Genomic DNA, 27,651 nt, shown 5'->3' with positions numbered 1-27,651 from the left:
ATCAAGAATTTTTTTATATATTCTTGGCCTTAAGCAGATTCATGACAACTCCATTAGGCCAGTTACATTTAAGATGCCCATGAGAGTCAACCTGGCATACAATGGGAAGACCATTAACAACTTGTAAAATCATGTTATAAGTTCTTTTATGGGAATCAGGGATATCATATTTATTTTTAAGCTCATCTCAAGGAGTGATATGATTTTTCTCAAAGAGGTCTATGAACTGTTTAATACCTTTCTTAGCCAACAGTCTAGCAGACACCCTTGGTTAAGGGCTAAAGGTTTATCATTTAGGTGAAGATTCCACCAAATAGATCATTCACCATGGAGTTGACTATTACAATGAAAATCCTTGTTAGTGATGAGTTTCCCTGACAGTTTCCCAAGCCTTCCAAATAGATTTGAAAACCATGAAACCTTGGACCATGAAAGGAAAATTACCAATAATGAGGTTGCAAAATGGGATATTAGACCAAGATTTGGCTTTCTTAGGCACACCTCTCTCAATGTTGTTTCTAACCAACACTTTCAAAAGATAGTCACCCTCCATGGATTGAAAAATCCATTTGGCAGACAGGGCTATACCCTAAATTCTTAAATCCTTCAACCCAAGTCCACCAAGGACCTTATTAGTGTGGCACCAAGCCCACTTAACAGAATGGATTTTATTATTACCCTTGCCATCAGACCAAAGAAATTGTCTGATGGACTTCTAAATTTTAGGAATCTGATAATTGTTAAAAAACCAAGTAGAGGAATAGTAAATGGTGTAAAAGGACAACATCTTTTGGCAAACCTGAATTCTGCTTGCTAGAGATAATGCCCTATTATGCCATTTGTTAAGCTTCTTATCAATCTTTTCTTTAACCCATGACCACATGTATTTGAGGGCAAGTTCCACCAAGAAAGGGATACCAAGATATATAGTGATCTTATTGGGGGCTCCCCATTGAAAATTGTATTAAGAAAACCAATCTGGGGGCTGCCCATCCCACCCAAAACAAATTAATTTGGTTTGAGATATTTTAGCCCCAGATATAGAACAAAAAAATTTGAGTTTATATTGCAAAGCCTTAAAATTACTTTCTAAAATCTCAAAGAACAACGCAATATCATCCACAAACTGGAAAATGATGAGCTCTTCATCATTAGGAAAATAGATACCTCAAACATTAGGAGATAAGGAATTATCTTTGAGAATATAGTAAAGAGCCTCTGAAGCAATCACAAAAAGAGATGGTGCCAGAGGGCACCCTTGTCTAATGAATCTCCCTAGAGAAAAAGGAGTAGAGAGAACACTGTTAACTTCAACCTGAGTAGAGGCATTCCTAAGAAGCACCTGCACAACATTACAAAAGGAGGGAGGGAAACCAAAGGCCTCTAACATCATAAGAATAAACCTCCATTCGACCTTGTCATAAGCTTTCTCAAAATCCAAAAGAAGCATGGCTGATTTTTGGTGTGAGCATTTAGACCACTTCATGGCTTCCTAACTAGTTATGAGATTCTTGAGAATATATCTACCCTTGATGAAACTAGTTTGGGTAGAGTTAAAAAATTTAGGAAGAATGTTGACAAACCTAAGAGCCATAATTTTAGCCAAAATCTTATATGACACATTAAGAAGGGTAATCAGCCTCCAATTCCTAATGAAGGTATTATCTCCATCCTTAGGGAGGAGCTTAATGATTCCTCTATTAGCATCCTGTCCCAAGAAGCCAATAGACAAAGATTTAGAGTATAAGTCATGGAGATTCTTACATATCCAATTGATATTGGATTTATAGAACTCAATAGGAAAACCATCAAGGCCCAAGGCCTTATCATTATTGAGAGCTTTGATAGCTCCCTCAATCTCCTCAATAGAAATATCTCTAGCAAGCACAACAATATCATCTGAGTCCAACTTTTTAGGAATAAGCATTTTATATTTATTTCTTAAAAACTCAGCCTTAGAGGAGTCCTCTAAAGTAAAAAGAGTCTTGTAATAGTAAGAAAAAGCCTGAATAATAATCTCAGGGTCTAAAATGTATTGATTATCAATCAAGAGTCTATCAATGGACTCTTTAATATGTTTGTGTTTAATAAGATTGAAGAAAATTTTTGAGCCCCTGTCCCCATGTTGGAGCCAGTGAGCTCTAGATCTGATCTTGGCTCCATGAATCCTAACCTATTGATGCTTCCTAAGAGCATCTTCAGTAGCCATAACTCAAAGAAGATCCATATTGGAGGAATCTCTTTGGATGTTGTTCTCCACTATTTGCAATTCAGAAGATAATTGTTTTTCAACAAACATGTAATCCTTAGCCTTTTTTTGACCAATGGTTTGAAGAAAAATCCTCCATGAAGAAAGGTTAGCTTTCCATATATCAAGATGGTACAGGTGTTGAAGGTTAATTTTATTGATACCTCTAATAATCTACATAGTAACACGAACATCCTCATCCATGAGGAGATTGGTGTTTAAGATGAATTTACTACTTCTAGACTTGTGCTGAAGGGGAATAATGTTAAATTTAACCTTAATCAAAATAGGGTGATGATCATACAAAGTGGTGGCAATAACCCAAACAATATTTCCAGAGATGTTAGGAGGGAAAGAGAAAAAATACTTATTGGCATAAAATCTATCAAGCCTGGAATAAATCCTAGCATTGCCATACTAAAAGTTGCACCAGGTTTGCCATAATCTAGGGTTGGTTTTAATGTTACCAGCAATAGGATCAAAAAGATAGTTAGAATTTAAAAATCTATTCCAATATAATTTTTCAATATCCTTCCAATGAAAGAGAATGCCCCTCGACTTGTCATCCAGAGATTCAATCATGTTGAAATCTCCACCAAAAAGAAAATGCATATTTGGGAGGTCTATAAGCCATTTCTAGAGCTCAATTCTTTCCTTAGGGTCATTAGAAAAATAAATAGCACAGACCTCGAAGGTCTTGTCATCATACTGCAAAGTAACCCACACTACTCTTTGACATGAAGAACATCCATTATTAGTAATATGTTTTTCCCATGTATTACTAATAAGCAGGGCAATTCCTCCTCTACCTTTCTCATGGTTAGTGCAAAACTTAATAGCATCTTTCCAAATAAAATTGAGATTGGAATCCAAATTAAATCCCATAATGTAAACTTCTTGCATCATAAAGAAGTCTATAAAATCCAGAGAATTTAACAATCACTTGATAACAAATTTTCTATCAGGGGGCTCTAAACCCCTAACATTCCAAGATAGGCAATTCATTGAGAGAAAATGTTAGAGGTTGAGCATGCATTACCCTCTTGATTAGCTAGGGCCAAAAATTTATTTGAGGACTCCCCTAGTTTAGGTATAGATAGCTTATTTTTTGAACTAGGTGGTTTCCCTCTTCACCTGGCAATAGGAGAGTTGGTGTTAACATCATCTTTGATTTCCACTAGAGAATCCACATCCATGCACTGCCCATTATTAGAATTCAAGGGAATGGGGGCAGCCGAAATAATTTCAAATTCATAATCCTCCCCAATCTCAATGAAAATGTTTGATATACTTCATTCTTGAAATGTTTCTTACCAATTTGATTTATTTTTAACCTTATTTTGATAGTTGTTTGATTTTTTGAATTTAAATAAGCTCTATTATTAAATAGAATCCTTCTAAAATATTCTTCTTGATACACACAACTTGCACTTATCCATTACTTATATTAGAAAACTTTTAAAAACATTAAAGACAACTTATACCTCATTCATATATTGATCAATATATCTTTACTATATTATTTTAGTTCCTAAGTTTAGATTTTAATTAATTAATTAATTTATCTTTTTTCATTTTTTAAAAAATTATAAGTCACATCAAGCTTAAGGAAACAGGATAGTTATACATAGATTCAATGAATAAAAAGATATGTAAAATGATCCCCTATCACATCAAGCACATGGACCCCTTATAGAAGCACATCAACTTGTGCACTCAAGTATCAAATAGAATTTTACATTCTTTTATTCATCTTTTTATTTTTCCACTCTTGATATTCATCAAGCAATATTGACCCTTCATTCAATATCATCAACAGAAAATTATAAATATTCAACACTTAACCATTTTTGGGCTATTGGTCTACTTTCAATTCAAGCACACCAAATTTTTAAGGCTTAACCATTTTTTTTTGGCTATTTGTCCAATTTCAATTCAAGCACACTAAAATTTTCAGTGAAAACGTTTGATATACTTCATTCTTGAAATGTTTCTTACCAATTTGATTTATTTTTAACCTTATTTTGGTAGTTGTTTGATTTTGTAAATTTAAATGAACTCTATTATTAAATATAATCCTTCTAAAATATTCTTCTTGATACACACAACTTGCTCTTATCCATTACTTATATTAGAAAACTTTTAAAAACACTAAAGACAACTCATAACTCATTCATATATTAATCAATATATCTTTACTATATTATTTTATTTGCTAAATTTATATTTAAATTTAAAAAAAAAATAATAATTATAATTCATTTGTTTAACATTATAAGTCACGTCAAGCTGAAGGAAACGGGATAGTTGGGTCAATGGCGGTGAAGCCAGTGAACGATTTAACAAAATGATGAATGAAGAGTAATATCTCCATCTTGGAGAATTCGCATCCTGGGCAAGCTCGCTGCCCTGCACCGAATGGTAAGAAGGTGTAAGGAGCCACATGCCTGCTTTCCTCTTCGAACCTTGAAGGCCTGAATTCCTCTGGCTCACCAAAATACTCTTCCTTCCCGTGAGTGCTATAAACTGTCCATAAGATCTGCCCATAACAAACATACATCCAAAAGTCTTTATGCCGGATTTATGTGTAGTGATTTCAACAAAGAAAAAATGTTCGATCTACAACTTACTTTCCATCCTTAGGGATTGTATATCCCTTGTAATCAATATCTGTGATGGCCTCGCGAAATGTTCCAAAAAGTGGAGGATTCATGCGCAGGGTTTCCTGAACAGCTCGCCTTGTATATTTCATGTCTTTCAGATCTTGCCAGCTGATTTCTTCACCATCTTTCTTATTTGAGAATATTCCCATTTATTCTGATATAAACCATCAATCGAGTATTAGTATCAATTAATGTTATTAAATTTAAAATCTTAAACCTAGAGAGCATGGGCTGGACATACCATGGACGACTTTCTCGTGACAATTGGGATTGGAAGATAAAAGTTTAAATAGCAAGGTGAAGGCGGACACAGTGATGTCATACGAAGCCTGAAGCAAACCATTAAAATTGCTGAGGATCTCTGTGTCCGTGCTTGGATTCCCTCTTTCGTCTTTGAAGCTGATCAACGCGGAGAGTAAATCTTGATGTTTGCTAGTGTCATCAGTGCAGCTAGAGCGCAAATTCATCCTTTTCTTCTCTACCAAAGACAGGAGAATTTGATCCATGGTGTGGTGTGCCTTGAGCGCTCTGTTATAACGCGTGCCTGGAAAGTCGAGCGGAACAGACAGAGATCCAGCAATTACAGTTTCAAGATCACGGATTCGATTCCTTTGCGAATCATCGCTTATATCGAAGAACAAGCTGGCTGCGACTGAAAAGATGAGGTCCTTCAGCAGAGGAACCATCTTCACTTCGGATTTTCCTTCCCATTTCTCTTTGATATGACGTTGGACCTCGAAACTCATTTGGAGATATAATTCTTCATTGCGAGCGAGCGCGGAACGCAGGCGGAGATGGTCCTCTCCCCTTTTGCTTCCCATGGATTCGTCTCCCACCAATTTCATGAAAGACTTGGGCCATGAAAACTGCACCAGCTTGTCCTCGTTGGACAGAACTAAACGGTTTCCGGCGGGGCCATACAGGACTATCGTGGGATGCCCGATCACTGACGTCTTGAAAACGTCACCGAATTTCTTGACCCTATCGTCGAAAAATAATTGAGGCGTGCCCAATCTAAGAGCCCGCAGGAATTGTACAGTCTCGCCAATGAAGGGGAACCCTAATTTTCCAGGGGGAATTCTCAGCGAGGATTGGCGCCTCCGACGGCTTAGGCAGAGAAGAAGACGAATGCCCACAAGAGCCGAGACCTCACATATAGAAGATAATTTGAAGGCAGATTTTAAAATAAAATAAAAATATTCCATTAAATGAAATATTAATATTCCTTGGAGGTTAGACCAGGCATGGTCATTTTCAGTGGCCTTCTTCTAGTCTAATCCTAAATGGTCTTTCACTCGGCTGGATTTAGCTATCTCCCCTGTAAGGCCGGAGGGAGAAAAAGATGCTACTACTCTTTCTGTGATGGGTGGACTCATGCTGAGCCACCTCATAACCCCGCTGTTGTGTGGGGTTCTGATGAAAGAGATCCTCCTCCTTTGGTTGGCATTACCCTTGCAGCCTAAGGGTTTTTATATTGTTGTATTATATTTTAATGTCTGGACTTCACGGTCCAGACTTTATATGTTTTTTTTTATGAGTAGCCTCCTAAATACATATTCCTATTCTCATTTTTTTATTCTTGTAGCCAAACGGAGAATTTGACTATATAACTTTAATATTTAATTAATAAAAAAGGGACTATTATAAAAATTAAAATTAAAAAAATTAATCTTTTAAAATGTGAAATTTTGATAACAAGGTCAATTTCTATTTGTTAGTACTTTTTGTTGGTATTAAAAGTGTGTAAAGTAGGGGTAAGGAAAATATAATGGTGAAAATTTTAATTTAATATTTTAATTGGGCTAGACACTTTTAGGTTAGAAATCAAGTCTTAGTATGTGATGTTTAAACAGAAGGTCATCACACTAACAACCTGATGGAGGCCATTGCTATTTTGTATGTTGTGAAGAGTACTTGTGACCTTGGTTGGAGAAGGCTTATTTGTGAATTAGACTTACAAGTGGTGATACGACTATTGAATCAACAAGATTCTGAGGTTCTCATTTGGAAGTTAGCTTTGATTGCCGACCAAATTTATAATTTGTGTACTTCTTTGGAGTCAATTATTTTCACTCATATTCCAGGGAATAGAATAGTGTTGTTGCTTGTCTGCTGAAGTGGACTTCTAAACATATGTATAATTGGAACATTGTTGATAAGTCCCAACTTCCTATGGGCTTATCCAATCAATTAGATCATTTGGTGGATCTTGATAGGGCTATTTGATGGGCTTTCTTTATTTTTTTTGGTGTATTTCTTTTAGTTTGAATAAATTTTCACCTCTCTTTTATTTCAAAAACAATGGGCTACAAGGCTAAGCTTAGAATTTTTAATCTTATTTATGAACATTACTAGTTTAGTACACTCGTACTTGAATTTTCTTGTACAACTATTAGATTGGTTTTGATATAGGCAAGTGTGCCATGATGTTGAACTAATTTATTGTTTGATGTTAATTATTTCCTATTAAGCTTATTGTAGAATAATACAACACTCTTATTCTACTCTTGCAAATGTTTTCAACCTAAAAAGCTATCATTAATATGTGATGTTTATCATCAAGACTAACATAATAATATCACCAAGAAGTACAACCCCTTATAACAAATTATAGGTATCAATTTCAACTAGCCCTGGTCTCCCCTAGGATTATAGAAATTAACATTCCTCTTCACTCGAACACCTAGCCCCAAATGGTCCCCCATAGGATCAAGGGTCCTAGAGCCCCTACCCCATAGCCCTTGTCGAGTGGGTCCCCGATGAATCCCTCCCCTAGGGGTAAAAAAGGGAGATAGGATAAAGGTAAGGAGAAGGTGCTAGTGGAGTTGGAGGAAGAGGGGAGAGGGGGAAGGAGGAAGTTGGGGAGGTTGGCTAAATCTAATGCTAAGTGGAAGTTGAGGGAGGGAGCCTTGTAGAAGGAAGAGTCATATTCTGAGGATTTGGGTTGCCCCAAAAGAAGAATAAAGGAAAAAATTGATAATTTTGGGGAGGGAGGCACAGAGGAGGTAGAAGAGGAGATTTCTGACTCCTCCAGGTCAGAATTAGGAGATGGTAAGGAGAATAAGGAGATGTCGCATGTCTCGGCGACAGTTGAGCTGGGTGTGTGGACCTAACAAAAGATTAGTTCCCCAATATGGTGGATACGATACCTTCCCCCACCATGATCTCCTCCTTTGTTAAGGTAGTTTCCATAAAAGCTACTAACCCCCTGCTTGTGCAAGATACTACTTTGGTTGGTAAGGATGGCCATCTAGGTGAGTCAGAAAAATGGTGGTAATGAAGCATGGGATAGAATATAGGCATTGGAGCAAGAATGTGACTATTAACCAGTTCATAGTTAAAGTCACTCATGCGGCTGCTACCACGTTGTGCCTGCTGAAAGATGTTGATGGGGACCTATCTAAGGAGGACTCTAAGATGCTTTTTGACTTCTTGCCGGATGATTGGGTGAATGTCCTCTTGGAGAGCAAAGAGGCCAAGAATTCTTAAGGGCTCCCTCCTTTTCCTTTCATGCTGCTAATCTGCTGGTTTACAAACATTTTCAGTTACAAGGCTATCACGCCTTTGGTTTTTATCTTTAGTGACTTAAGTTTGTTAATAGACATTTTGATTAAAGTCTGTAGATACTTTTTAAATTATGGTTTATACTTCTATTTTTGTTTTAAAAAGCATTAGAGTTAGTTATATTTTGTTGGTAATCCACTAGTAGTTGACCAATTTGTTTTCAATGGACCAGCCGCCTAATTTTGACTGCTTTTAATTCAAAAACAAATTACAGAATCAATCTAGATTTCATTCATATTTTAAAACATATTAATGTGAATCACACTAGTGCTATGTGTACCAATAAACAATTAATTAATCACACGATAGGGATGCCATAATGATAAGTCAACAAAATTTGATCTCTTCGCGTCACAACGGCGAAGGAAGTGGGCAAATTATCAGTGAATGACATTGTGGAAGACTTTGTTAATAGACGACAATGTAAGTGCCGGCTGTCAATGGCGAACGTTCCACAGGCAGTGCAATATCACTCAGTTACAGAATCAAATTTATTATTAATTTGGATTAAAAAAATCCATGTGAACCACGTTGAATTGCCAAGGCCATTGACCAATATAACTTTGCTAATAGACGACAATCTGAGTACCGGCTCTCAATGGCCACCTTCCACATGGCAGTGCAATATCACTCAGTTACAGAATCGAATTTATTATTAATTCGGATTAAATAAACATCCATGTGAACCATGCTGAATTGCCATTAACCAATATAACTTTATATTGTTTCCTAGTTCAGTATTTTCAAAGAAGTTCGTTAGATGCTTATGTCGTTTATTTCTTGGACCTACAATTCTATCTGCTTTTATCCATTCTAAATATTTACCAACGATTTCAATGCGTAAACAACAGTCAAACGTATGCGACTTCTTTAATATGCAATCCCCAAAATTCTTTGTTATATCACTTCCTCGCATGCTATATTTGATATACATTTTCTGTTCAATAATGCATTTTTTTTGGGGGCCACCTCTACTCATCATAGGCACTCTTCTCAGTTCAATCTGATCGTAGGATATAAAAATATGATATATTATTTACACAAAAGATGCATCAATGCAATAAAATTAGCACTTGTACTCCAGAGGTTCAAGAGTCACCTCAATTTTTCTATTTTGATTTTTGATTTAAATTCATCGTTAGTTTACAACTTATTGAAGCTTAAATAAAAAAATTATTTTCATGAATTTTCTTTCTTTATAGACTATACATTTAACAAAGACATAAATGTTAGCATTGATATTTGTTTTTTGTATTCTATTGGTAAACTTGTTGTAGATGATGATGCAATGACATCAATGGCTTGTGGTGATTGTGTCTGAAATAGGAAATAAGAACATTTTCTGAGATCTCAAAACTGATGTAACTAATTTTATCACAAATGTGATAATGTCAAAGCATATCTTGATAGCTAATGTATTGGCACACTGGAATGAAGGATTGTGGTTTCCTGCTGACAATAGATCTAGTTCTTCAAATAACACAAGTTCTTCAAATAACAAAAATGATATGTCAACACAACATGAACTAATGTACATGGTGCTTATTGAACATTCCAAGAACATTTCTATATATTCATAGTGAAGACAAAATAATAGCAACACAAAAGTATTTGTTTAATCAAAAAATATATTCAAACGCAATTATTTAATACAAAAACATATTCAAAAGTAGTTGATTATGCAATATCTTCAAATGTCTGAACTAGTAGAAAGTAGTTGCTAAGCAACTAAGATTTTGATCAAAAATTTTCTGTCTCTATCTTTTCACATGAGAAAGGAGTACCTAATGGCTGGTTTTTTTACAAGAACAGAGGCCAATAAAGATATTGTAGGTATTAAATTTATACACTAGTTTGGTTAATCTATGTAAAGATGTTGTTCCATACAGGTTCTATAAAATTCTGGAATGTATGTTGTAGTGCACCAGAATTTCCCATGTTGAAGTGTTTGTTGTATCTTATTTCCCATTCAAGGAGGTAATATTTTTCTAGTGCTTGATATGCCATATCAAGTTGTGGCATAACTATTTCAAATTCCTCTATCTCATTGTCTAGTAGGTTTTGTGTAGAGGCATTTGCTTGGTTGAGTCCCCTTAATATTTGTTGGCTATTAGTAATGATGTTTTTGATGAGTTGTTTGATATTGCTGGGTACATTTTCATTTGCCATGTTGGGTAACTTGCATGCACCCATTGTTATAGTTATATTGCATAATCAATACAATATTCATTGAAATTACTACTAATGTGACTACTATAGCAAGAATATATTTCTAGAAATAGCCTTTCTTCTCTACACTCAAATAATCTTTACTTCCCTAAGAGGTCATCTATTGAGTAGTATTTTACATTTCTTGGCATGTAATCTGTGACGAGTTTGTCTGTTTCTGAACATACTATGAAGTGTAGATTGGCTTATCTAGCATAAATAATAACATTTTGGCATTTAAGTAGACATGCATTTAAAATGTCAGCATTGATAGAATATATTAATGACATATTTGAAATTAAAATAATCAAATAAGGGATTCACCAAGTGCTAACAAATAAATTTCCACAAAAGTAATTGGTAGGTAAAAATACCCAAGGGAAGAAAACCATTAGATTTGGATGTCACATTTGGAGGAATTCAATAGCATTAATCACTAAATGTCAAATCTAGCTAATCCAATGCTATGAACAAAGTCAATCATTGAGGCAAAAAATGATAATCCACAGTAAGTGTAGAGGCTTGCTCCACATTTATGAGAATAAAACTACACCATTATACACACCATCAAAAAAATAGAATAGAAAACAACAATCCACATATATTCAACATCATCTATGGACTAATTTACATAAGGTTGAGAACCTTCAATGATCCCATCAATTTCCCTCTTTTCTCATAGATGAAGGGTCAAAAAGGTATTCCAGAGGTTGCTAATGCTATTGAATTGAAATTTAATTTGAAATAGATGTGAGAAAAGATATTCATTAAGCTTTATCAAAAAATTCTATCATTAAACATAGCACAACTTCAATTATAAATTATAGTCATGAGTTTAGTTTCGGGTCCTTAAGGAAGTGAAACATCCTAAAATAAAGATTTTTTTTTTATAGAAATGTAAACAACAAAGAGTGGGTGAGACTGCCAGATGATTGTAAGCATCCAAGCTATTTGAATAACAAAGAACTACAATAAGGGCTTTTGGTGTTGAGAGGGACTTTTGCAAACTATTGAAAGAAGATGAAAGGTATGCAAAAAAATATTATGTTGTTCCAATAAAAGACACTTTGGACATTGCTAATAATCATTTTGTGCCCTTCAGTGCAAGGAACTTGAAATTCTATTATAAATCTACAACAATCAAATTTGCCTAAGTTTTAGTTTAATCCTAATCCTATAACAAGCATATTTTATTTTATTTTTAATTTAACCCTACATCTAAAACAATCAGATTTTGAAATAGAAAAGAATTAGAAGCAAGATTTGAGAGGTTAAAGGAAAGAATAAAGGAGGAACCATTCATAGATTTAGAGGATAAGGGGAATGGAAAAGTATAGGAAAGAAGAGTGTCATAGGGAATTTCTTTAGCAATGGTAGATATCTAGTCCAACGGAAGCTGGGCTGGGATAATTTTTCTACTATTTGAATCACTAGGGACATCCATCAATCAGTACTAAGTTCTCCATTCGCCTACCAATTTTTTAATTATCATGTTTTCTCATGACTATAATGTACCTTAGGTCATAATAAAATATCATGATTATTGAATTCATCTACATCAAATTTGAAACCTTGTATTTCAGCTTTCCCCACATTAGAATTTGTTATGGTATTCCTTTATAGCTAGAAAACAGTGGAGAAAAAGCACAAAGGAATGTTGAAGAGAAGAGACAATCAAGATTAGAAAAGGAAATGCTAGAAGAGGGGGATATACAATAGAGGGAGGAGTTTGCAAGGCTAGAAGAGGAAAGGAGGAGATTAAGACATTAGAAGCTGGTAGCTAAAAATGCGAGTGAGAGAGAGGGAGTGGCTGAAAAGGAGCAAGAAAGAAGAAGAGCTAAGGAGTCAAAAAGAAGGAGAGGAGAAGATTAAGGAGAGGGACAAAGGTTTGTGTAGCAAAAAATATCAAATTGATGTAGAAGAGGTAAAGAAGAACAATTTTAAGGAAAGTGAGAGGAAGTATGAATTAGATAAGAATGTTGACAAAAATTGTATAGAGGCTGGAAAATTTGTACAAAATATTGTTGGTTATAACTTATAGTAAAGTTAAAATCATGTTTCTTGATGGTAGAATACGAAAGATTAATGGTGTGTTGCGTTTCCTTTGTTTAAAACAAAATTTGTTATTATGATCAAACTAATCAATCTAATTATGTAGGTAGTCTTTTATGATGTGAAATGGAAAATGGTGAGAGGTGTTATGGTGGTTGCTAAAGTTGTCAAAATTGACACATTAAACATTGTATAAGTCAGATGCATCCTTTGTTAAGCATAAAAGTAATTCTATGAAGAGTAGTAGAAACATTATCAATCTCCTTAAATGATGCACATGGGCCTCTTCTCAATGCTAAGCATGTGCCATTAACAAATCCTCATGTCGATTTATTCCTTAGGCAACCTTCACTACTGTAACAAATCCTCATATCAATTTATTCCTTAGGAAACCTTCACCACTGTAATGAATCCTCATGTTAATTTATCCCTTTGACAACCCTCACTACTACATCTCGCTCATGGACCCACTAAAATCATTGGTGGGCCTACTAAATTAATGCAGATACTTGAATAAACTTGCAAGTTAAAAATCTGAAACAATGCTCTTTTTTAAGAATTATTACTCATTAATAAACATAACTAAATTGGTAGAATGGTAGTGAGGTACAATTACACTCAATTCATAACAAAAAAATCTATAACAACTTCCTTTTAATATAATAGGAGACAAATAAGCTAAAACCAAATATAACAATTGAAGCCCATTAACACAATACATAAAACCATACATGATTGCTAATATTGCCTTTGACCTTCAACAAGGAGGAATTATTTCCCCATATGTCTCTAAAAACTACTCCTTTACAAAGAGTGCATTCAATATATATAGCTGACTATCTTTGGGGGGTGAAAAATATTCATAAGCAATAAGATACAAACATTCCTTTTTAATTCAAGTAACTAATGGTATAAGTAATTATGAATTCCACTATCCTTAATCATCTACTAGGTACATGAAAGTCTCATGATTTAATTTCAACTCTTCAAAGTAGTATGTATGCACGATTGTTCTCAAATTCCACAGAAGATAAAAACAACTTTCAAGATTAATTAGTAACAGTTTCATGTACCCTCGATTCTAATGAATGTATTTACATCAATATGAAGTGAAAATTGATACTTATACCTTTCTTCTTAAAAGAAAAACAATAATAATCAACTCTTTATTATCATTTAAATGATGAGTTAGAAATTTTGTCCTGCAAATGATCAAGAATTATGACTTGATTATCAATAATTCCCACTTGAAATTCCAATTTAGAAGTCATTTTTAGATTTTCTCATTATAAAATGTCTATTTAAATTTATATAAAATACTTAAGTGCACAAATTGACATTTTTGCAAGGACATTCAACCATTGTGAATACTAATGCATTCAAATTTTATTCCTTGGAAATGAAGATAGAAATGAGAAAAATGTACATAAGTATTCTATTCCATGAATAACATTTCATTCATTCGACAAAAATTGGAAGTATATACATTTCAATAAACATTTTCAAAAGATTTCCATGAAGCAACCATGCATATTTCTTGTAATATGATTCTTATTAGATATGGTAGTTAATTCACCATATACTAGTACACGATGAAAAGTATGCATAATTTGCACAATGAATTAGACAGAGATATAAAAAAGAAATCTAAATTTGTTGTTCAATCAAATATCATCAAATAATACAGTAAATCTTCAATAAAGAAACAATCAATTCTTTCTTTCTAGTGCTCTACATTGATAAAGATATGATGTAAGAATCTTATAGCATACAAGAAAAAAAGTTAATTCTAAATATCCTGCTCTCATTGCAAATATGATTGAAATACTTATTAATTTCCACCAAAGGAAGAGAAAGATTTCGCCTTTTGATGTGAGATTTGCCACCTATATTTTTGCATGAACAAGAAAAAACATAATCAACATCCAAAAATCATCAATAAGCACAATAATATTATCATAATAATATTCAAGTTTCAAAACTACTTTTAAAAGAGAAAATCCTAAGTTACTTAAGTTTGTTAAATAAGATAATGCTCATTCATCAATGAATGTGGGCTAGTAGTTGAGATAAGGTATTGATATATAAATAACATATTTTGAAATCCTTTAGGACCAAGATTTCTAGATGTGTGTTTTGAAAATTTAGAATTTTACCCCTAGAAAAGTTGAAGGAATTAACACACAAAATGAAAAGAAATTACTTCAACATTTATGATTAGACAAATAGAGGTATAAATATTTCCTAATACATTGTCTTAAATGTTTTTAAATTTTTCCTTTCTATATCATACACTCTATTTCTATGTCCCTTATTCTTCATTTTAAGCCAAAGTAACTGGAAGAATAAAATGCACTCATTAGAGTGAGTAGCTTACTCAATAAATTTTTAAGAAAATCATACCCATCAAGTTTGTTATTTTTCATATCCTATGTTTCATTTTTCTTCACTTCTAGTTTGGAGAATTCATCCTCTTTTACTATAGGATCATTTTTAACCTAAAAGAAAGGTAAAATCAAATTGAGCCCTGGGAAATGACAATAGTAAATATAATGATCTCTTATTCTTATAATAAACATCAATAGAGGAAATTGAAAGGCTTCATTCGCTGATAGAGTAAATAATCTAATTCCAAGATAAAAACCTCCTAGTGTTTTATGTTTGCAATAGGTCAAATGAAAAAATGTGTATGAAATTTTTGTGCTAAACTTGAATTGACAAAAAATGATATTCCTTGGTTCATTGATGCAAGCTAAAACATAATATGAATGGGAAGATTACTCACTAGTTCTCTATACTTAAGAATGTAAAACATCTCCATATAGCACTTTGTCTCATGTTTCCCCTGATTCGATATGTGTTTCAAAAGCCCATATAGTGTTTTCAAATTTACTATCTTGTCTACATAAATCTTGCATGTATAGCTACATGATACCATTGAACATTAGATATAAACATGTTGGCATTAAGTTATTATTTCCGTTAGTGACAACACTTATCTATATCAATTTACACCGAGCTTCACAGTTTACATCGAGCATCTCAATATCTACCGAGTAGTTAGACTGTGTCATGGGAATCTAGTGTAAACCGAGCATTGGAAGATGCAATGTTTACCGAGTGATGAAAGTGAAATGTTTACCAAGTAATGAAATTGTAATGTTTATCGAGTGATGAAAGTGTAATGTTTACCTAGTAATGAAAGTGTAGTGTCTACCTAGTGAAATCAAGGCAAACAAAGGATTCAATTTTTACTGAGTAACACTATATCTACCAAGTAACACTACATCTACCAAGTCACTAGTGGTTACCGAGTTCAGAACTACGTCGAGTGATTAGTATGGACCAAGCCTTCACTTCTACCGAGTACATGACGATGCCGAGTAATGTAGTGGATGCCGAGTATCAGAAGGTCATCGAGTCAGTTTAGTGAACCCGAGTTATTTACTATTGGGTTGACTCAGTAATGTTTTGTTCACTTGTGTTTTAGCTGACCTTGCAACTATAATTATTGGAATGATATATATGTAATGTATTATATCATTTACAATGTATGCATGAGAGTATCAAGGAATGGACATGTAATACTTTGAGAAGAATAAATGTGAATCAGTAGCAGAGCAAAATATTCATCAAGGTCTACAAGGAGCAATAAAGATTCATCAGTCACAAGAGGTGATCTATACTTCAAGGATCTAATCAAAAATCAAGTTTGTAATTAGATCCACTATTTCATCTATAACAGGTGAATTAGTTTTTTAAATCCTTTAACAAGGTAGACTTAACAGTCTTTGTATAAATCTCCTAAAAGAGTGCATACTTTAGTGTATTTTTGTAAATCCTCTAACAAGGTGGACCTAGCAGTCCTTTGTGCTCCTAACAGGGCAGATCACCAAAAGTGGTCAATGTAAGCCTTAACAGGCCAACATTATACTGCAGTATTGAAGTTTTGTGGGTATCATCCCCACCCCAGTTTTACTTTCTATTTGGAAGGTTTCTGGGTTACCAAATCACTATGTACATGTGTTAAAGATGTTTGATCTCTCATATATACAGTAGATTAGATGAATGAATGGTGAAATTAAAATGCTGAATTGTTTTAAATTTTTGAAGTTACTGATTCGCCCCCCCCCCCCCCTCTCAATAAGTTGACATATCTTGAATATTTCCAACAATTGGTGTCAGAGATCTGTGGTTCTCAGGATAAAGTTTGATAGCTTGAGAAAAGATCTAAAGGACAAATGGAGATATTCAGACTTGACAAGGAAATTAAAAATGAAAAACTAGATCTAGAAATGGCCATGGCTCAACTCAAAGTAGCAAAGGAGCATCTTTCCCAATCCTTGAAAAGAAGGAAGGAACTTGCAAGACAAATGAATGAACATTAGTATGTTGAAGAAAAGATTGAAGACCTTTTACCATCAAGCAGTTCAGATGAAACTAATGAGGCAATCAAGGAACTCCTAGCAAAGAATGGTTCTCTGTAGGAAGAAGTAAGAAAGCTTAAAAGAGAATAAGAAATCCAATCAATCAAGCTATGTGAAGTTTTGGAATAGAGAAACAAGGAAAATGAAGACTTGGAGGCAAGAAATAATCAATCTAATCAGCAGGAAGCTCTTATAGATCAACTATCTAATGCAAATGAAGAAATTATGAATCTAAGATCTAAAAATGAAAGCCTGAGGAATGATTTAATCACTGATAGAAAAATCAATGAAAGTTTGGAAAATGACTTAATCACTGAAAAGAAAATCATTGAAATGATAATGAAATCTCAAGCAGACATGAGTCAATTGAATCAACAAAGTGACTAGAATCTTCATAGACAAAAAGGTAAAGCTGGTCTTGGTTATAAGGAAGAAGGTGAAACCTCAAAACAAGGTGCCCAAAGGAATCAAAGACCTACTTGCAATCCTTGTGGTAAGTTAGGTCATACATCAAACAAATTTTGGAGTAATGGAATAGCCAAATTCAATGGAAAATGCTAGAATTACAGTCAGCATGGTCATAAAGCTAATGAATGCAAGGAGAAACCAAAATTTTAAGGCAATTGTCACAAATGCAAGAAGCATGGTCATAAGGCATTCCAATACAGATCAAAATCATTCAATCCATCTAAACAACTTGTTAAGGAAATCTTTGGATGGGATTACAATAGCTAGTGTAGATGTCATTATTATGGAGAATATGGACACATTGGCAAAGACTTCTCAAGGCATCACTTGAGAAAAAGAGATACAATAGTAAGATGTTATACATTCACTGAACTCATTCATATAGCCAAGAATTGCATGAATATAGGAAGAATTGAAGATGAAAAGAAAGATAAAGCTGATAACATTCGGAAGCAGATGAGGCAATCGTGGATTCCTAAATCTACCAAGTAGAACAATTTAAATGATGGCAATGTCACTCAAGAAGTGGGTGACTCCACCATTTCCAGTTAGATCCATAAACAAGGATATGGAACTGCATCTTCAAGTGATATCTCAAGTAGTTCCAAATGAAAGAAAGCAAAAGATCAAATTAGTATTTTAGATACAAAGGGTCACAAGAAATCGGGTCATACTGAGCATAGTCAGCCTTAGACTCAACCAAGCTAGGTTGGAAGTAACTAAAGTTTTGTTCAATCACTGAGTTGCAAGCTTCTACCGAGCAAGTGAATAAATGACAACCTGTCAAGCACTATGTCATCTTAGCTACTTTCGTACCGAGCATTAATGATAAAAAAATTTGTCAAAAAGGTAAAATTTGATTTCATTCTTCATCGCGATTATAGAGCTAAGAGATTTCCAGGTGCACTCAAGAAAATTCCAAGTGATTTCAAGTGATTTTCAAGTGGAGAATTTCTTCAAAAATTTTCTTACACCTACCAAGCAATGATGGCATCTAAGAGTAGTAGCAATAGCAAGGCAAAGAAGGGTTCGAAGATGTTGGTAAAGGGTGTAGAATGGAAAGTGCCTAACTTCGAAATTGTTCTGGCCATTACAGAATCTCTTGACCCTAATGGAGCTCAATCCCAAATTCCACCAAAGGTACTCCTCATACACGATATTTGTACACATTTTAAATCTTTTGTTAAAGAGATTGGAAACCTAGAAATGGACAATGCCCTAGGAGAAATGAGTGTTGACAGCTCTTTAAAACCCAAGCATAAGCATCTAGAGACCAAAGGATTAACCCATATCTTGCATATGCCAAGAAGTTTCCAAATTAAGTGGATCAAGTACATACTCAATCATGTTCACAATGGGTAACTATGGTTAGAGTAGCCAGTGTTAATCACCAAGAAGATGATTCATAAGATTACTAGTCTTCCCATACTCAGCAAAGCCAAATCTACCAAAATTCTAGGTCGGGAGGAGTTACAGAAGAAAGCCCTAGTTGAATGGGATGGTAGACATTTGAAGGTTAGCACTATTACTGATGTTGGATTAAGGTTTGGTATTCATGTCATTGCTCACAAGATTTATAGCTCTAGTCATTTGAACAGTGTTCCTTGTGAGGCCGTGGATTTGACATTCAAGATTGTGAAGAAAAATCTAGAATTTGACCTATCAGAATTGTTGTTGAAACAATTGAACAAGAATATGGATAGCATAAGGACCTCAAAGAATAATCCCTACAAATTTGGCTTCCTGTTAACTTGTTTATTTTTCTATGTTCAAAAATTATTTCCATCAAAGGACTCAGTTGTATTGAGAAAAGACACCCCAATTCTATTTTAGATTAATGAGTTTATTGCTGACATGGGTGAAAACTTTGAGAAGCATATGGATATTTATTTTGAAGATTTCGAGGAAAGAATGAATAATAGGTTTTGAATTCCACCAAAACTAGTTGAAGATTACAAAGATGATGTATGCTTCATGGTTGACTGTGATAAGGTATACATTTAGGCAGTTAGACCCAGAGTTGCATGGGTGAAATCTCTTCCTTACAAGGTAAATATTGATGAGGATAGGGACATTATTGAAGCATTGGTGAATGAGCCTATAGATCCTAAGCTTCCTACCTTTGGCACTTATGATGAAGCCAAGACTAGAATTGAGCTTGAAATCAAGCTACCCCAGGCTATAAGAAAAGCAAAGAGGAAGATAGCCAAATTGAAAAATACATCTGGCCCTCTTATGCTTATTGAAGGTAAAGGAGAGGATGATGAAGAAGAAGAAGAAGAAGAAGAAGAAGGAAAAAAACAAGAATCTAAAAAAGAAGAGGAACCACCAAAGAAGGAAGGGAAGGTGTTTATCACCAAACCTAAGAAGTAGCCAACTGTAGTATTCTCTAGAAGAACTAGACAAGGCAAGCAGAAAATTGTACTTGTTAGGCCTCCACTCACATTTGAGGAAAGGCTAAAACAATTAAGGACTAGAGCAGGCATCAACAATTTTAAAGCTCTCAAATATGAAACTTGAACTTTAGCAGAGGAAAAGGAGATTGAAGACTTGGTAATGGTAAAGTTAGGAACTTGAAAATTCTTTCTTGATCAATTTACATCTCCAATTCCAGCAATACTTCTTGACAAAATAAAAGTAAGATGAGAGAACATAGTACAAACTATTAAAGACATATTTGAGCAAAAATTGAAGGAATTAGTACCTAGTCTGACAGATGCAGAAGTCAAAAAGGCATTGATAGATCATGAAGGAAGAATGAATAAGAGATTTAATACTTGTCTGATATTATTAAAAGACATTGAATCAGTTGTCAAAAATTCTACATATATTTGGAGTGATACATATCATCTTAGGAAGCCATCAGATGATCTTGTTGAAATTAAGGATGATGATAGCAGCGACAATGATGATTTTGATAACACTCCATCTATCACAGTTACACCAATAGAGTTGCATGTACTAATGGAAGAAAAAGAGGAAGAGGACAAGGAGGTAGAAAAAGATGAAGAAGATCCAGTAAAAATGTCGCAGAAGTTATTGCATCCCTTCCTCACTCTCCACCAAAGACAATTAAATCTACTATGGAGATAGCTTCTGCAAGTGAAATTATTGTTCAATCTTCACCTGCCACCTCCTAGCTCTAGCTATTTGAAACAAATGTGCCAAGCGCTTTATCTACCAAGCTTTCTATCACTTCTTCAGCTACTGAGTCAACTTCCTTAGCTCCTTCACCATTCGTGAGTGTACTAGTAAGTTCTACAATTTTGTTTTCATCAATTCTAGTAAGTTCTACAGTTTTGTTTTCATCAACATTATCTTTATCCACTTTGACTCCAATCAATTCATATACTACTATGGGTACTCTACTAAGTGTGATACCATTTTTGGGAAGTGTTTCAGTTTTTGATCTAATTAGTACTTCTATTGGCATTCAATCCTTGAGTCCTATCTTACTTTTTATTGCTTGCCCTTCTATCTCCACTATCATGTCTATTCCAAAGGTCAAACTAGTAATCTCAGAAGTCAAACAAAAGCAACCATTAAAACTTCTGATCACTAGAAATAAAATTCAAGAAGACATCGACTTAGACATAGAGATAGTGATACCAAAGATTGACTTTGACACTACTACCATTAAAGATATGAGGTTAGCCAGTCAACTCATAGAGATGAAAGCTACACAAAAGCAGTTAAGGTCTCAAAGGGATAAGGAGTATACAATAATTGAGAATGCAAAGGATATAATTAAACAAGCTATAGGTGTTCAAATAGATTCCACTCAACACATTTTGATTCAGGTAGAAGAGGTAAACAAAAATTCAATGAATCCTTCCAGACAAGAAAAACTAATTGAAAAGGTTGAAAAGAAATTTGATGACAAGGTGCTAGAGCATATTGCTCAACAGACAGCAGGGATTACTTTAGCGGTGAATCTTTACCTTTTGGCGATCCCGTCTAATGGGTCAATCATCATTTGGCAAATATTTATCATATTTGGGTCCAACCATGTCGTTAGATATTTATCATATTTGGGTCCAACGCTCGGGGTGGTCGCCCATTAGTTATCACATGATTGGTCAAAAATATCGGTGTAATCACCAATGCGATATACAGTTTGGATACATTTATTTTAAACATATTGCTAGCCATTGGATGATGTTTCTTATTGGCCGACATTATTTTGCCATTACTACAACCATATTAATTTTTCCTTGGGTTGGATGTCGCCAACCATTTTACCGACGTGTGTTGATCACCTACCTCATTTAGCCAATTGTTTCCTACTATAGGCTTGCATTGGAAGGTGCATTTCACCTACATTTGACATTCCCACTTGTTAATTGCACCTAATTTTCCAACCTAGATTGGACTATAAGAAATTATTATTCTACACAATTCGCTATTTTCTAGTCTTGAGACTGGCATTTCTTATTGTTGCCGAACTTTCAGAGTGCTGAGTGCATTGGCCATTGACTCGTGGACTCTAGTTTTTGTAAAAGGCAAGTGATTTTTAAATTATTTTGTAAGTGGTACTGGTTTTTTTTTTTAGTTTCACTATCCAGTGTCTGCTGGTGACTGGACATCTCACATGCTAAGATAGCCTATAGGTATTAGGTTTGCAAATTATATTGGGTAGTACCATAGACTGTAGTACTGTAGTAGTAGTACCCTTTTTTTGAGAATGAATCATATTATTTTTATAATATGTAGTCTAAGTAGTTAAGTTGTTTGTTCAACAACTAAGTTGATATTTTTTGCAGCCTTTATCAGTTTGTCATGTCAAACAAGAGGGGTATGATCCCTAAAATCTAAGAGAGGTCACCATTACCAAAACATAGAACCATATCGACATATTTTGGTGGTGGAAATGTTGGCAACCTACAAGATTCACAAGTTAGATCTCCAGTGGTTACTGAAAAAGGAGATTCATCACAAGTTGGACTCTCAGACAGTATTGAAGTTCAAGTTGGTGAACCTGATATCTCAATCGAGGACAAAATTGAACAAGATCTGGAGGAACTTCCCCCGAGTAGGGAGTCACAAACTAAGATTATAGAGTTGGAATCAATCTCGGACTAGTCAGTTGAGAAAACCAAAATTGATTCCATAAATTAGGTTCATGCACAAAAGGGGAAAAGAAAATTGGAATCAAAGAAAGATCGATCTCGCTAGGATTTGTCCAAAAGGAATTTTCAGTTAGAATGGGTGGAAAAGTATTGGTTCATTGAACTAGTGCCCAATCCAAAGGATGGTGAGTCTCTTTTAGAATGTAGATTTAATATTTTCATAAAGATAACAAAGAAGGAGAAGAGGCTGTAGCTTAAAATTGATACCATAGAAAAACATGTTGGTAAAGTTTACAAGAAGGAAATTATAGATGGAGTCAAAAAATCTATGCTAACTTGGAAAACAAAGGAGAACTGTCTACATATCAGGAATGCTGAAATATATGAGTTACACTAGCAAATATGGGAGAAGCGTTTTGCAGTAAAAGGTTCCATTGAAGATTTCATTGGGACAACAATGAAAGTGCAAAATATGGGAAAAGTAGTTCAATTAGGTGTGGTCTTTTATATATTGAGTAGAGGACACCCTATGACAGACTACCCTACAATGACTGCATTATTGCGTCTTTTGGAAACTTGAAACTATCCTAATAGTCACTGGTTAGTAAACAGTGGGTGGGAATGGGCTAAATGTCTTGCACATGTTGAAATAGAAGATATAATAGAATCTATAAAAAACTCAGATTTCATTGCATTGTCTGTAGATGAAGTTACAACAATTGATAATACTTCCTGGGTGTGCATGCATGTTTATACTGTAAACAATCTTTGTTGTCAACCATTTCTACTATCTATTGCAAAATTGAATTGTAGTGTGACAGCTAAAAACTTATATGAATTATTAAAGACTACTCTAACTGAATCTGGAGGTTTGGATAGCATGGAGATTGCCAAAAAATTGGGTGCTGCGGTTATGCAAGGTCATAAAGGTAATCTTTGCAAAAGGATCAAGAATGATTTGGCACCCTATGCTATTCCCATTCATTGCAAGGCCCATCGAATGAATTTAGCTTTTGGAATTGTCAGCAATTTTGGTTGTGTAAGTAAAGTGGAATCTCTTATCAAAAAGATTTACCAATACTTCTGTCAAAGTCCAAAAGGAGTCTGAGAATTTTAACACTTTTCTGTAGGACTTACTAATGGGAGGAAGCTTCATAAAGACAATGATACCAGATGGATCTCTTTGGATGGACTAGCACATCGAGTAATGTCTGAATACCCGTCATTGCTTGGACTAATCCACTCTGTGTGAGACAGATTCCCTCAGCTATATTCAAGCCTAACTAATGTTAAGGTACTCTTAACTTTAGCAGCTATTCTCCCCATGCTATAGGACATGAGAAATATTATAAAAAAGGTTCAACAAAGAGCTATGTACATTGCAAAATATAATAAGATGCGTAAAATGACATGTAGTAGCCTAGATACTCTATACCGATTATTACCATTAGATGAAACAAAGTTTGTAGAGTGGTTAGAAATCTCAGATTTGAACAATCCTGGGAACTTTTTACATATTGGTGCAAACGATGAGGTATATGTCAGGGTACATGGAATTGACATACCAATGCAGTACTATGCTCGCGTCAACCCCAATGAAGCAGGAAGCAAAGTTGAACCAGAACCAGAGAAGGTACATTCACATGTTACAAGTGAAGCCTTAAAGAAGATCAAAGACTCTATGCTTGACTCTGTCAAGTGAGTTTGCTACAATCTATCATTCGAAATCAGATTTAGATTCCCTCCAGAGGAACTACTGGAAGCAATGTCAATTATTTTTCCACAATATTGGTCTCTAAACAGTCCAACTAGTTTTCAAAGAAGGATGATGAGTCTAATTCAGCATCTTGGCACACCCAAAGTAATCAATGGAGTCACCATAAATGAAATTTTGGATGAAAATCAACTGAGAGATCAATCATAATCTTTTGCAAACATAATGAGGGAACAATATGCTGTTATGGAGAACCAAAATGAAGAGGGAGCGATAACAAAGCTTTGGAAAAACCTTGGTGAGAGCAATCAGTTGAGAGAGGCAATACCATAATATTTCAAGCTTACCAATTTATGTTTGACAATGATATTGGGTTCAAGTGAGGATGAGAGAGTTTTCAATACTTTGGGCTTCCTTAAGTCAAAGGTTAGAAACAAATTAGACAAAAATTTGGATAATTGTTTGAGGCTCTATAATTCTAGGTATGAGGTAGAAAGTTTCCCTTATGATAGGGCTATCAGCATTTGGAGAAAGCGATGTCAAATAAGAGGGATTGCCAACATTTCAAACACAAGTGGCAGTGGTAGTGGTAGTGGCAGTGGTTCATATTGTGATATTGAAAGTCAAAGCAATGAAGATGATGTTGAATTTGGCATGCATAGTGAGTCTGATGCTGACAGTGAATCTAAAGAAAAAACAACAAACAATGAAATGTTATATGCAATAAATGAGGAGGATTCTGATGATAGTGATGTTGAGCCAGTCCAGGCAGAATGGCAACTATAGAAACTTCTCAACCATCTGCGTGAGTCATGTAGTAGGCTAGTGGCTCTGATCTAAGACTCTACCTACTAATTAATTATGTAACATGTTTGTAGAAGTTAATTTATAGACTTCATTCACTGTCCCTCTATAGATGCTTAATTTTATTTATTTATTTTTGAACATGTTGATGTTACAAACTTAGTACTTACATGTGGAGATTTTCATTGATTGTATTTTTTTAAAATGTTGAGATTTTCATTGATTCCAGTTTTTTTTTAAGAAATTGTAACATAATGCATTTAACAGAATAAGTTCCATTTAAATTTTTTTATATTATAATTTATAATTATAAATCAGCTTATAACATAATACATTTAATGATTGTCAATTACAAACAATTACAACCCTTTGCAAATGACTCAATGTTAAATTGCAATGATCGTGAATTCCCTTTTGTAGATACAAGGGAGCAACAATAGTTGCAGGTCAGTTTGCAATTGTATATATGATCAAATATGCTAGCTCTTGATTCTTGATATGCCATAGTATGCTACTATGCTAGTGCCTAGCTGCCCAACTATCCTGATATGTTGGCTCTTGATTCCTGTAACAATTAACATTAAACAAAGTTGAAATTAAATCCAAAATTTGAAATTAAAGAACAAAAAGTAACAAAATGATTATAGTTCTATCACTTACTAAGTTGTTACCTCGTTACTACTTAGTGCTATCAGCTATGACTGCCACTAATAGCAATAGTAACAGTTTGAGAAGATGACCCAACTTCACTAAATTTCTTTAGGGCACTCCATTCTACATCATTTGGAAGCCCAATTTTTTTGAGGTTGTAGCTAATTAGTTGTAGTCTTGTCAACAAAAAATTACTTTTAAGAGATAGAATCATATGATAGGACGAATCTATCTATAGCATCACTCATTGTTGACAGTGGTTTGATGCAACTTGCAATTCCCTCCGGAGTGAATTCTTCAGGCAATTCCCCTAAATGAGAATTCATCCTGCCCTGCAACTTTTTCATGTAATTTTCATTTCCAATGAATGTACTTTCTAAGTTAGCTGGATTTGGTAATCCAACATTTAGCAAGTTCACTATGGTGTTATTCATCTTCATCAACTCTTTGGAAGCAAAATTGAGTGATTCACCAATTCGCGTTACTTCTTCACAATGTTGAGAGACATTAATGGCCATTACACAAGCATCGCAGTAGTTGTTTATTCCATGGTTTTCTAAATCCCTATCACTAGATCTCTTTACTTTATTGATAACTTGGTCAGAAAGATCTTTTAAGGAACTGGTGAAGATTTGTCTTTTACCCTGAAAATCAATTTTTCCATTTTCAAAGACAACTCTGAGATTGCTATTTAAATCAAGCCATTCAACCAAATCATCACTGATTGTCATTATTTTTTCCCAAATTTCTTGTTTCATAAGCTTAACTATGTTTATTATAGTATCCTTCACATGATGGTCTTCGGAAGAGGTCATTCTATTTTCTGCCATTACATTCTCCACCTTTTTCTTTATTTCAGACATCTCTTTTTCACTCTTTTTTTGCATTTCCTCTAGTTCCCTTTGCCAATTAGTTGCTCTCTTCCTCTCATTCTCCAATTTCTTCTTCAAATCTTTGATTTTATTTGCAGTAGTTTTCCTCTTTTTTCTTGTTTTCCTCGAGTTCCCTTTTCAAATCATGGATTGTCTTTGAAGTGGACTCCTCCTTTTTCTTCGCATTGTCCAATTCCTTCTTAAAATCATGGAGACTTTGAGTAGACTCCTCTTTCTTCGTGTTCTCCAATTCCTTTCTCAAATTGAGGTTTTGCTTTGCAGCTAACTCCTCTTTTTTCTTTGCATTCTCCAATTGCCTCCTCAATTTGTGGATTCTGTTAGTGCTTGTAGTAACACTAGACTCTGTTTTCTTTGCATTCTCCAATTTCTCCTTCAAATCACTGATAGTTTTTGCAGTTGACAACTCTTTTTGTTTCATATTCTCCAATTGGTTATTCAAATTGTGGATTGTGTCTATAGCAGACTCCTCTTTTGTCTTCTCATTCCCCAATTCCTTTTGCAAATTAAAAATCATACTTGCCATAGACTCCATTTTTTCTTTTCCTTCTCCCATTCATCCTTCAAAATTTTATTTCCCTTGGTAGCATATTCTAGCTCAGTTTTTAATTGATTCATGACCTGTACACTACTCTCTACAAACTTGAACAATTGTGCAGTAGACGCTTGTTCATTCTTAAGTATTTTTTGGCACTCATCCAATTCTTTAGTCAAATATTGCACTTGTTCATTCATCTTTTCTTGCTGGACAATTGCCTCTGTAGGAGAAGATTTCTTTATCCTGTTTTGCAATTCTTTGAACCTATTTTCTGCTACTTTCTCTTTCACCTTCAGATTATCAAGGTCTGCCTGTAAGTTTTCTATTTTCTTTGTAAGCCTTTTTTTTCCCTCTC

At 34.3% G+C, this 27,651-nt stretch overlaps 2 pseudogenes; both read right to left on the bottom strand.

Annotated features, from left to right (window-relative positions):
* Window positions 1-4,532: 4,532 nt before the first annotated feature.
* Window positions 4,533-6,116, bottom strand: LOC149537630 (taxane 9-alpha-hydroxylase 1 pseudogene; annotated as a pseudogene).
* A 2,657-nt stretch (window positions 6,117-8,773) lies between these two features.
* Window positions 8,774-27,651, bottom strand: part of LOC149537629 (sucrose synthase 2-like) — a 33,722-nt pseudogene continuing 14,844 nt past the window's right edge.

This window comes from Cupressus sempervirens, chromosome 9 (genome assembly GCF_028749045.1).
Source record: "Cupressus sempervirens isolate cs-2001-9-10 chromosome 9, ASM2874904v1, whole genome shotgun sequence".
NCBI classification, from domain to species: Eukaryota; Viridiplantae; Streptophyta; class Pinopsida; order Cupressales; family Cupressaceae; genus Cupressus; species Cupressus sempervirens.
This window is presented reverse-complemented; position numbering and strand designations above follow the sequence as displayed.